Source organism: Ochotona curzoniae, unplaced genomic scaffold (assembly GCF_017591425.1).
Source record: "Ochotona curzoniae isolate NIBS_2020 unplaced genomic scaffold, NIBS_Ocur_1.0 contig_3255, whole genome shotgun sequence".
Classification (NCBI taxonomy): domain Eukaryota; kingdom Metazoa; phylum Chordata; class Mammalia; order Lagomorpha; family Ochotonidae; genus Ochotona; species Ochotona curzoniae.
This window is the reverse complement of record NW_024465777.1, coordinates 1,148,310-1,158,086: the sequence shown is the minus strand read 5'-3', so window position 1 is coordinate 1,158,086 and position 9,777 is coordinate 1,148,310. Positions and strand designations below refer to the sequence as shown.

Sequence of the window (9,777 nt, the reverse complement as noted above, 5' to 3'; positions counted from 1 at the left end):
CTGAGGGCTGACCCCAGTAACACCGCTGTGTGGCTCCAGACAAGTTACTTAACCTCTCTGTGCCATGTGCCCTCACTCAAAGGTAGACTAATAGTAATTGCACTCTGCTGTTGTTGCAAGGGGTGACTGAGCTGATGGGGTGATCCCTGTTGTGTTGGCTAGGTTTGGCTCGAATATATATTTCCTAGCTTCTTGCTTCTTAGTGAAAAAGTATTTTAAGCACAGGCATCAACATGGCTGGCTTAAAGAGTGCTAAGGTTTATTCAGAAGGTGAGGGATACAGACACACGTGGGTCATGCTCAGGCAGAGCGGGCCAGAAAGCAAATGGGTCAGGGGGAGAGAGATTATGCCTTCTGTCCTCAGAGTCTGTCCACGGGAAGCAGGAGAGCGAGTGGGCTGCAGAGGGCAGTGGTTACGTAACAACACAACATCATCGCTTCTCAGGTTCCAAGGTGTGGTAGGGCAGTGGCATCTGACTCGCAGGTGGGCAGAAAAGATTACACAGCTGGGGGAACTAGCTGCCTAAGACTGTATCAGCGGTGTGTTCGCAGTGACGGTGAGCATGTTGTGGAAGAAGTCAGGGTGAGAGGAGTGGCTACAAAACCACTTGCTGCTGCTGGGTTGGACCTCCAGTGTGGGGGGCGGGTGTCGGTGCTTCATCCCTGTGTGTCCTGGAGGATGGCTCTCCTGGGCCTGCTCCCTCCTACTAGCCCTTCTGACAACTCCTGTCCCACCTTCCCTTCTTCCTCATCTCTCTGCCTTCTGCTCTTTTCCTTGGTTCAGATTGCGGGGTGAGGGAGATGGGGATTGGAGGGGTTTGGGCTCAGCAGCTGGCTGTGCAGTGTCGGGAGCAGCTCGCTAGGCACAGGTGGCATTTTGTGCCTCGTGGGCCACATAGGCTGAAAGAACACCTGTCTCCCTCCTCACCTTGACTTGCATTGAAAAGCCTCCTTCTTGCTTAGCCTCAGGAGACATCAGGCTTCTGGCAGGAACTGGCGGGGAAAGCGACCTTGAAAACGACATTGACCCACGGCTTTCTGCCCACTGCTTCACACTCTGCTCCCAACAGCTGGCCCCACTTACAGAGCAGAGCAATGATCTGTCCCCCTGGGTACCTGGGTGGCAGACACAAAGACTTGATCCCTGCCCAGCCCACCACCCAGGCCCTGTGAGGGTGCTGTAAGGGCTCAGCTGCTAGAGCCCAGGTTGAGGTCAATGCTAGGAGACCTCAGGGAGGACATGTGTGTCCCCAAGGCCTTGGTGTAAAGGTTGGGGTCACAGATGTGCTGTGTATTGGGAGGTGACCTATGCTGGCTTGGGGGTGGGGCTAGCCGATGGGCCTCAACCACTAGGGAGAAGCATGGGAAGTAGGAGGCACAGCATTCTTGGTGCACATGGCCCCGTGGCTGCTCGATTGTAACACCAGTGACAAGGACAGCTCTCTGATGGCCTGCTGGGCTGGTCCCGTCCGGAGTTCTTGCTCTGTTTCCCACTCTTCCCAACAGGCAGGTGGTTTCTGCTGGTTTTTAGGCATTTATTGCTTCTTTAAACATGTCTTTACTTTTTAAAAACATTGATTGATTTGAAAGGTAGAGTTGCAAAGAGAAAGGGAGAACAGGAGGCAGAGAGAGAAAAAGTTCCTCCATCCTCTGCTTCACTCCCCAATGGCTTAGGCCGGGGCAGGTGCAAGCCAGGAGCCAGGAGCTTCTTGTAAGCCTCCCACATGAGTGCAGAGGCCTAAGGCCTTGGACCATTCTCTAAGGGTGCTTTAGCAGGGAACCGTATGGGAAGTGGAGAGCTGGGATTTGAATCGGTGAAAATCCTCTGTCAAGTATTACGAATTACACAATTGGTGGTGTTGACCATAGCTATCCTAGTGTGCCATAATACATTACAAGTTAATCCTCTATCTCATCCTCCTGTACCCTCTCAGGCATTCTTTTTAAAAATACTATTAATTGGACCCTGCACAGTAGCCTAGCAACTAAAGTCCTTGCCTTGCATGCGCTGGGATCCCACATGGGCACCAGTTTATGTCCTGGCTGCTCAACTTTCCATCCAGCTCCCTGCTTGTGGCCTGGGAAAGCAGTTGAGGCTGACACAAAGCTTTGGGACCCTGCAATCATGTGGGAGACCTGGAAAGGGCTCCTGGCTCCTGGGTTTGGATCAGCTCAGCTCTGGCTGTTGTGGCTGCTTGGGGAGTGAACCATCAGATGGAAGATCTTTCTCTGTAAATCTGACTTTCCAATAAAAATAGATAAATCTTTTAAAAAAAGTTATTATTTTTTATTTGAAAGACAGGGAGGAGAGAGAGAGAGAAAGAGAGAGAGATAGAGAGAGAGCTTTAGTCTGCTAATTGACTATTCAGATATTCCAGACAGCCAGGACTGGGCCAGGCAGCTCACACAAGCTGGTGGGACTCAGGTCCTCGAGCCATCATCTGCTGCCTCTCAAGCTCTACTCGGGCAGGAAGCTGGATTGGAAGTAGAGCTGAGACTCTTATCTAGGTACTCCGTTTTTGGAGACAGGCATCCCAAGCAGCAACTTTGCTCTTGTGCCACAATGCCTACCCGTGGGAGAAGTCTTAGATCATCAGCTGGTGCTTAACATACACATGTGGACAGTTACTCAACCAATCCAGACACAAATGTGAACACAAATCCACCCTGCGCTGGTTATTCACATTTTAGTATAAATGGATGCACAGAAGTACCAGCTCAGGCAGTCAGAGGGGGCTCAGGGCAAATTGTGTGAGAATCAGATCAGATTGGAAGAAAGAAGTTTAAGGGAGAAGACGGGGCTGGGAGCAGGTGCAAGGGCTGGAAGGACCCTCCAGTTATCACAGAGAGAAAAACTTGAGTGGTGGAAATGAGCTGTCCAGAAACACACAGCAAAGTAGATGAGGAGTGCTGGGGTCATAGCTGTTCCTGTCACCTAGGCTGGCACTTGCCCTCAGCACAGCCTGCTCTCCAGCCCAGGGTGGGAGAGGGTGGCTGGTCATCTTCTCAGGATGCATGTGTTCCAGCTAAATTTCTGGGCTCCGACCGGACAGGGTTCTTTTCCCAGTGTCCATGCGTATAACTTCTCAGAAGGGATCAAGTTAGCTGTGTTTGGGTCAACTGCCCACTCCCCGGGCCAAGTACTATAACCAGAGGGGTGAGTGCGGTGATGAGGGAGATCCTTACAGGGAGAGGTTCGGGGGACACGGCAGGGAGTACTAGAACCACACAGGATGGGAACCTGGGGAAGACATAGCAAGAGATGGCCCTTGCACTTTTGCCCTTAAGTTTACCCTTGGCTCAAATTGAAAAGCAAACAGAATAGGCCATAAAAGTCACAGCCCGTAGCGCTGTAATTGTTGCCGCGTGGGTCAGAATGTCAGTCATGTTTTCTTGTATAAGGTCTGGCAAATCCCAGGGGCCCAGGCTGCGAGTCCACGGCTTTCCCTTCCTGAAGGGACGTGAGTGGCAGCTGTGGTCGCTTGGCAGAGCCCCTGTGTCTCAGTGACATTCTATGGACCCGGGCAGGCGTGCCCGTAGAGGACCACGTGCGAGCTGTTGCTGTGGGAATGAGCTGGGCCGTGGGGGTGCGTAGTACAGGGATTCCTGTAGTGCTTGCTCCACAGCTGTCAAGAAAGGGAGGAAAGACCACCAGGGCCTGAGAAATTGAAGCAAACACTGATATCAGCAAAATCCAACCCGCATCTTCCATGCAGGACTTCTCAGAACCTGTGGCATGCTGTTGAAACTTATGACATTCCACGGACCTCTGAATTCAGAGCCTGAGTTTCTCCACCTGTCAAGGCAGGCAGCTCCTGGTCATTATTGCCGTGTCTGCTTTATTTTTGCCTTGCAATGAGGGCTGCCTTTATAGGGAGGCTAGCCTGCTTGGAAATAAGTTCCGTTCTTGCAGCTGAATTTTCAAAGGATGTGATTATTGCCCCAGTGACGAGAGCCCAAGCATGTCACCCGCACAGAGTGCCCTGGGAAGAAGAATCTGGTGACCCTGGGAAACTGATGGTTTGCTTGTGCCAACTGCTTTAACGTTAGCCTCCAGAGTGCTACCTTCTGGAAGTGAGGCGAGTTTCCTGAAGGGTAAACGTCACGGTCCCATGGCTCTGGCCAGCAGGTCACAGAGCACGCAGCAGAGAAGGGAAAGGTGAGAGTTGACCAAGAGCCGAGTCTTCGGTGACCTTCTTCGTCCGGTTCCCAGTGACCCCTGCTGTCTAATTATCCTGAAGAATCAGCGATTTTATTCTTTAGAATGCTTTGTGTTCTAAAATTTTGCCATAAGCTTAATAAATTCTATCCTATGACTGTGGGACGTACAATTTTCTTTCCATTTTTTTTTAAAGATTTTCATTTTCTTGGAAAAACAGAGAGGAAGATCTTCCTTCTGATGGTTCGCTCCCCAAGTGGCCACAATGACCAGAGCTGAGCCGATCTGAAGTCAGGAGCCCGTAACCTCTTCCGGGTCTCCCATGCAGGTGCAGGGTCCCAGGTCCTCGGACTGTTCTCGACAGCTTTCCCAGGCCACAAGCAGGGAGCTGGATGGAAAGCGGGGCCACCAGGATTAGAACCGGTGCCCATATGGGATCCTGGCAAGTGCAAGGTGAGGACTTTAGCAGCTAGACTACTGCACTGGGCCCTACAATTTTATTTTTTAGAAGTAAGTGGGCTGCTATTACGTGGGACACCTGATTGTTTTCCATTTCCTGGCTCCAGCTGCAGCAGTTGAGGGCATTTGGGGAGCTAATCAGTGTGTGGAAACTCTGTGCTTTTCAGATGAAAGAGAAAGTTGAAGACAGGATGATGGGTGTGGCTGCCCTGAGGCTCTGCGAGGCACTGGCCATGGATGCGGGCTGGGTGAGTGGCTGAGGGAGACCGCAGGGCTCCCTGACGTTCTGGGAACAGTTCTGCCCCGTGCCATGGCATTCTAGAAAAGTGAGAAGGGGGCAACTCAGCAGCTGCCAGAGCCCTCTTCCTGGCTGAAAGCAAGGGAGCCTGAGAGCAGTGAGACGCAACAGAGGGCCTGACCCCACCTCCCCCTGAAGCTGACCCTTGGAAACTGTGTTATCTACCCGCAGGGTAGAGCAATCTCCCCTTTCCCTTAGTGGGTCATGCTTCTGCCTCTATCACCACGGGTCCTGATGAAGGAAACCACCATCTGCGTCCTGTATCCATCAGTAGTCACCAGCAGGTGTTTCCTGAACATCTTCTGTGTGCCAGGATCTACTGTGGGTTCCAGGAATGAACCAGGGCTCCAAACCAGGACGCTCCTGCCCTCCTCGGCCTGTATGCAGTGCACACTCTGGGGATGAACCGATTTTAAAATACTGTGTCTTTTTCCTGATTATCAAACAAGGCCAGACTCCCTAGAAAATATATAGAAAAGAGTAGAAAAAAGACACACGTCCAGCAAGTCAGAGGAAAATTAAAAATCTCACCAACAAGCTCATCCTGCCGGACAACCCCAGTTAACATTTTCATGAATCTGGATTTTTTTCAATATACCCACACTCTGTAAAAATGAAATAATTCCGAATATACAGTTTTTAAATTTCGCATTTCCACAAAAAAACCTCATGAATGTTTTCCCATGTCATTAGATATTCTTCAAAAATGTTATTTTGCAAAAACATTATTCAAAACAGCTGCATTGTATTTTATCCCAGGGATAAACAGAATTTCAAAAGCATCTCCAGGGGCGGGCGTCTGGCACGGCAGCCTGGCATGCCTGTACCTCCCGTCCGAGTGCCTGGTTTGGGTGTTGGCTCTGCTTGTGCTCCAGCTCCCTGCCATATACACCCTCGGAGGTGGTAGATGATGGCTCACACACTTGGGGCCCTGCCACTTACGTAGGAGACCCAGATGCCGTTCTGGGCTTCTGACTTTGGCCTTGCCCAGCCACAACCATTGTGGGTATTTGAACAGTGAACCTGCAGATGGCAGAACGCTCTATGCCTCTGCCATTCAAAGAAAAAAAAAGGAAAAAGAAGGGAAAAAAACCCTGAATTTCCTGTGGATACTTAGACAGATTTTTAAAAATCTTTTTCATTTTTAAATTATTTTATGATACAGTTCCATAGGTTTTGGGATGTTCCTTATTCCCTTCCTCAGTCATTTCCCCTCGCTCTGATTTCCTCTCTTTTACTATGATAATACAGTTCTTCATAAGTAGTCATAAGTCCATCATTCTGCTATTTAAGTGCATGCTAACATGGCGGGCGTGGACAATGGCGGAAGGTCCAGCATCCTATTGCCAAGATAGATCTAACAGTTTCACTGGGAGTCCATCTTTGGTCTGGAAGTAGAGATGCACACTGCATTGTATCCTCACATCTGGATATGATAGTCTCTGTAGTTACTGTATATCCCCTTAAATGAAAAGCAAAGCAAAATCAACAACAGCAAGAAAAATAGAAATTTACAATGCCAAGAACTTAAATAACATGCTGCGGAATGATTAATGTGTCGCTGAAGAAATGAAAAAGAAAATCAAGAACCTTCTTGAAAAAAATGGTGCTACTGTATAACTTATGCATCTGTGAACAATTTGAAATGAGAAAAAAAGACTATCTTTTAAGAAATGAAAATAAAAACAAAAACATCAAAATCCATGAGATATAGTTTCTGTTGATCTTTGTTGGTGAAATATATCTCCTATAGGAAACAGATAAATGGGTTTCATTTTTTGATCCAGTTCATTAATCTATGATATTTTGTTGGTGGGTTTAAGCCATTTGCATTTAGGGTTAATATGGATAGGTGGTAATTTGGTCATGTCATTTTAGCAATGGGTTGTTCATTCTTTGATTTAATCTTCTGTTGTTATTTTATTGGAATGTTCTTCACATTTGTCTTTGGTTTTGGTAGGTGTTGTTCCTTTTTCCTGGTTATTCCTTTTTCACTTGGAGGGCAGGTCTGGAAGAGGTAAACTCTGAGCTTTTCTTTACTGTGGGAGAATTTTATTTCATTTGTACATTATCTGGGCTGACATTTTTCTCTTTTAGAATCTGGAATTTGTCACTCCATTCTCTTCTGGCCTCTAGAGTTTCCTGTGAGGTCAGCTGTGAGCCTGATTGCCATTCCTTTGTATGTCAATTGATTTTTTTCATGTGCACATTTAACGATCTTTTTGTTTCTCATTTGACTGAAGAGAGCTTGATTATCATTATATCATGGTGAAGATCACTTTTGGCCAACCCTACTGGGAGTTCTGTGCCCCTCCTGGGTGTTGTTTTCCAATTATTTCTTCTTATTAGGGGAGTTTTATTTATTGTTTCATTGAATAGTTTTAAACTCAGCTTCTCTTTCTGCGCCTTCGGGAACTCCCATAACTCTTTTTTTTTTTTTTTTAAAGATTTATTTTATTTTTGTTGGAAAGGCGGATATACAGAGAGGAGAGACAGAGAGGAAGATCTTCCATCCGATCATTCAATCCCCAAGTGAGCGCAACGGCCAATGCTATGCCGATCCAAAGCCAGGAGCCTCTTCCAGGTCTCCCACACGGGTGCAGGGTCCCAAAGCTTTGGGCCGTCCTCGACTGCTTTCCCAGGCCACAGGCAGGGAGCTGGAAGGGAAGCGGGGCTGCCGGGATTAGAACCGGCGCCCATATGGGATCCCGGGTATGCAGGGTGAGGACCTTAACCACTGCGCCACCGCGCCGGGCCCTCCCATAACTCTTATATTTGGTCTTTTGATAGTGTCTCTTTATTCTTTTTTTTTTTTTAAAGATTTATTTTTATTATTTTTTCATTGGAAAGGCGGATATACAGAGAGGAGAGACAGAGAGGAAGATCTTCCGTCCGATGATTCACTCCCCAAGTGAGCGCAACGGGCTGATACTATGCCAATCCGAAGCCAGGAGCCTCTTCCGGGTCTCCCACGCGGGTGCAGGTTCCCAAAGCTTTGGGCCGTCCTCAACTGCTTTCCCAGGCCACAGGCAGGGAGCTGGAAGGGAAGCGGGGCTGCCGGGATTAGAACCGGCGCCCATATGGGATCCCGGGCGTGCGAGGCGAGGACCTTTAACCACTTGCGCCACCGCGCCGGGCCCTGATAGTGTCTCTTTATTCTTAAGTAATTTTTTTTAGCTTGATCCAGCTCCACTTCTATCTTTTTGAGTCTTTACTCATTGTGGCAAGAAATATCTTCCAATTCTGAGATTCTTTCTTCTGTCTCATTTATTCTATTATTGAGGATTTCCATTGAATTTTTCATATGCTCCATTTTGTCCCTCATATCTAATAATTCTGCTACATTCTGTTTCAATGTTACTATTTCCTATGTAACATATTCCTTGAATTCCTGTGTGTGCTTCTTGCTGTTGATAAGAGGCTTTATAACAAGCTTTTTAAAAGTTCTTTATCTTCCATTTCTTCAAGGTATTTCTCAGTTAACTCTGAGGTTGGCAAAGGGTTTTGCTCCTCTGTAGGGGAGTCTTTAGTAATATTCATTGTGCCTCTGTCTCTTCTTTTGCACTTCTGTTTAGTAGATTCTTCTCCTTAAGGCAGTTTTCTAAGCTGTGTCACCCACAGGTTTACAGTTTGATTTTACTGATTGTGTTTGGTACCCAGTTCTTCATTTGTAGTCACTTGTGCCACTCCCTTCAGCAAATTTCATATCAGGGTTCTTGTGTTAGGCTTCTGTCATCGTCTCCAAGGCCCCAGCTCCCTGTTGTCCCTCCAGTGAACTGGTGACCATATGGGATGCCAGTGCTTGCAGGTGGAGGATTAGCTTGCAATGCCACTGTGCTGGCCCCAGGTTTTCTCTCTTTTGAGAGAAACTGTAAATCAGACACAAAGTGGATAAAGAAGTAGGCTTTAAATTTGGATTTAAAAAAAAAGACTTATTTAATTGAAAGCATTTCATAGAGAGAGGGAGATCTTTCATTCACTGGTTTACTCCCCAAAAGGTTAAAACAGACAGAGCAGGGCTGGTATGAAGCCAGGAGCCAGGAGTTTCTTCTAGGTGTCCCATGTGTGCAGGGGCCAACATTTACACCATCTTCTGCTGCTTTCCCAGGTGCATTCGCAGGAGGTTGGATCAAAAGTGGTTCAGCTGGTCTCCAAATGGCGTCCATGTGGGATACCAACTCTACAGACGGGCAACCTGACCCGCTATGCCACAGTACTAGCTCCTAACTTTGGTTTTTTTTTTTTTTTTGATTACCTTTCTTCCTTTGAAGCCAAGAAAGCAAAGTGCCAACTTAAAATTCTGATTCGGATGTAAACATAAATCACCTAGACTTTTATTAGAATTTGTGAATTTCAATGTTCTATCTTTTCAGTTCTTCAATATTCTAATTTAAAAAAACATATGATCAACTCTTTAAAAAATATATTTTGTTTTTGTAAAGGTTTATTTTTTAATATTTTATGAAATTTTAATTTTTGAATTTTATTGTACAATTCTGTACAGTCTGGGATTCCCCTTCCCCCAGTCTCTACCCCCATCTGATTTTCCCCATTTTGTCACAACAGCACATTCCCTCATAAGGAGTTACAATTCCATCAGTCTGCTATTTAACTGTGCCTGACATTGCTGGTACAGACAATGTCAGACAGTCCATCATCCCATTGTCCAGATACATCCAACACTTTCATTGGCAGTCCGTCTTTTGTTTGGAAGTAAAGATGCTGCATTTGTGAGATTTTCCGCTTGAAGAATGTTGTATTTGTCGACCACCAGGGAAAGAATAACTCAGCCGAATATATAAAAATAATTTAGTTGGCCTTTATTTCAGGGGACCAGGTCACTTCCCCATGCAACAGAAAG

At 46.9% G+C, this 9,777-nt stretch overlaps 1 long non-coding RNA gene across 1 annotated transcript; it reads left to right on the top strand.

Moving 5' to 3' along the window:
* The first annotated feature begins 485 nt into the window (after nucleotides 1-485).
* Nucleotides 486-9,270, top strand: LOC121156130. The gene is made up of 3 exons (XR_005883796.1): nucleotides 486-557; nucleotides 4,786-4,866; nucleotides 9,025-9,270. It is a non-coding gene; the product is annotated as an uncharacterized LOC121156130 (long non-coding RNA).
* Nucleotides 9,271-9,777: the final 507 nt, after the last annotated feature.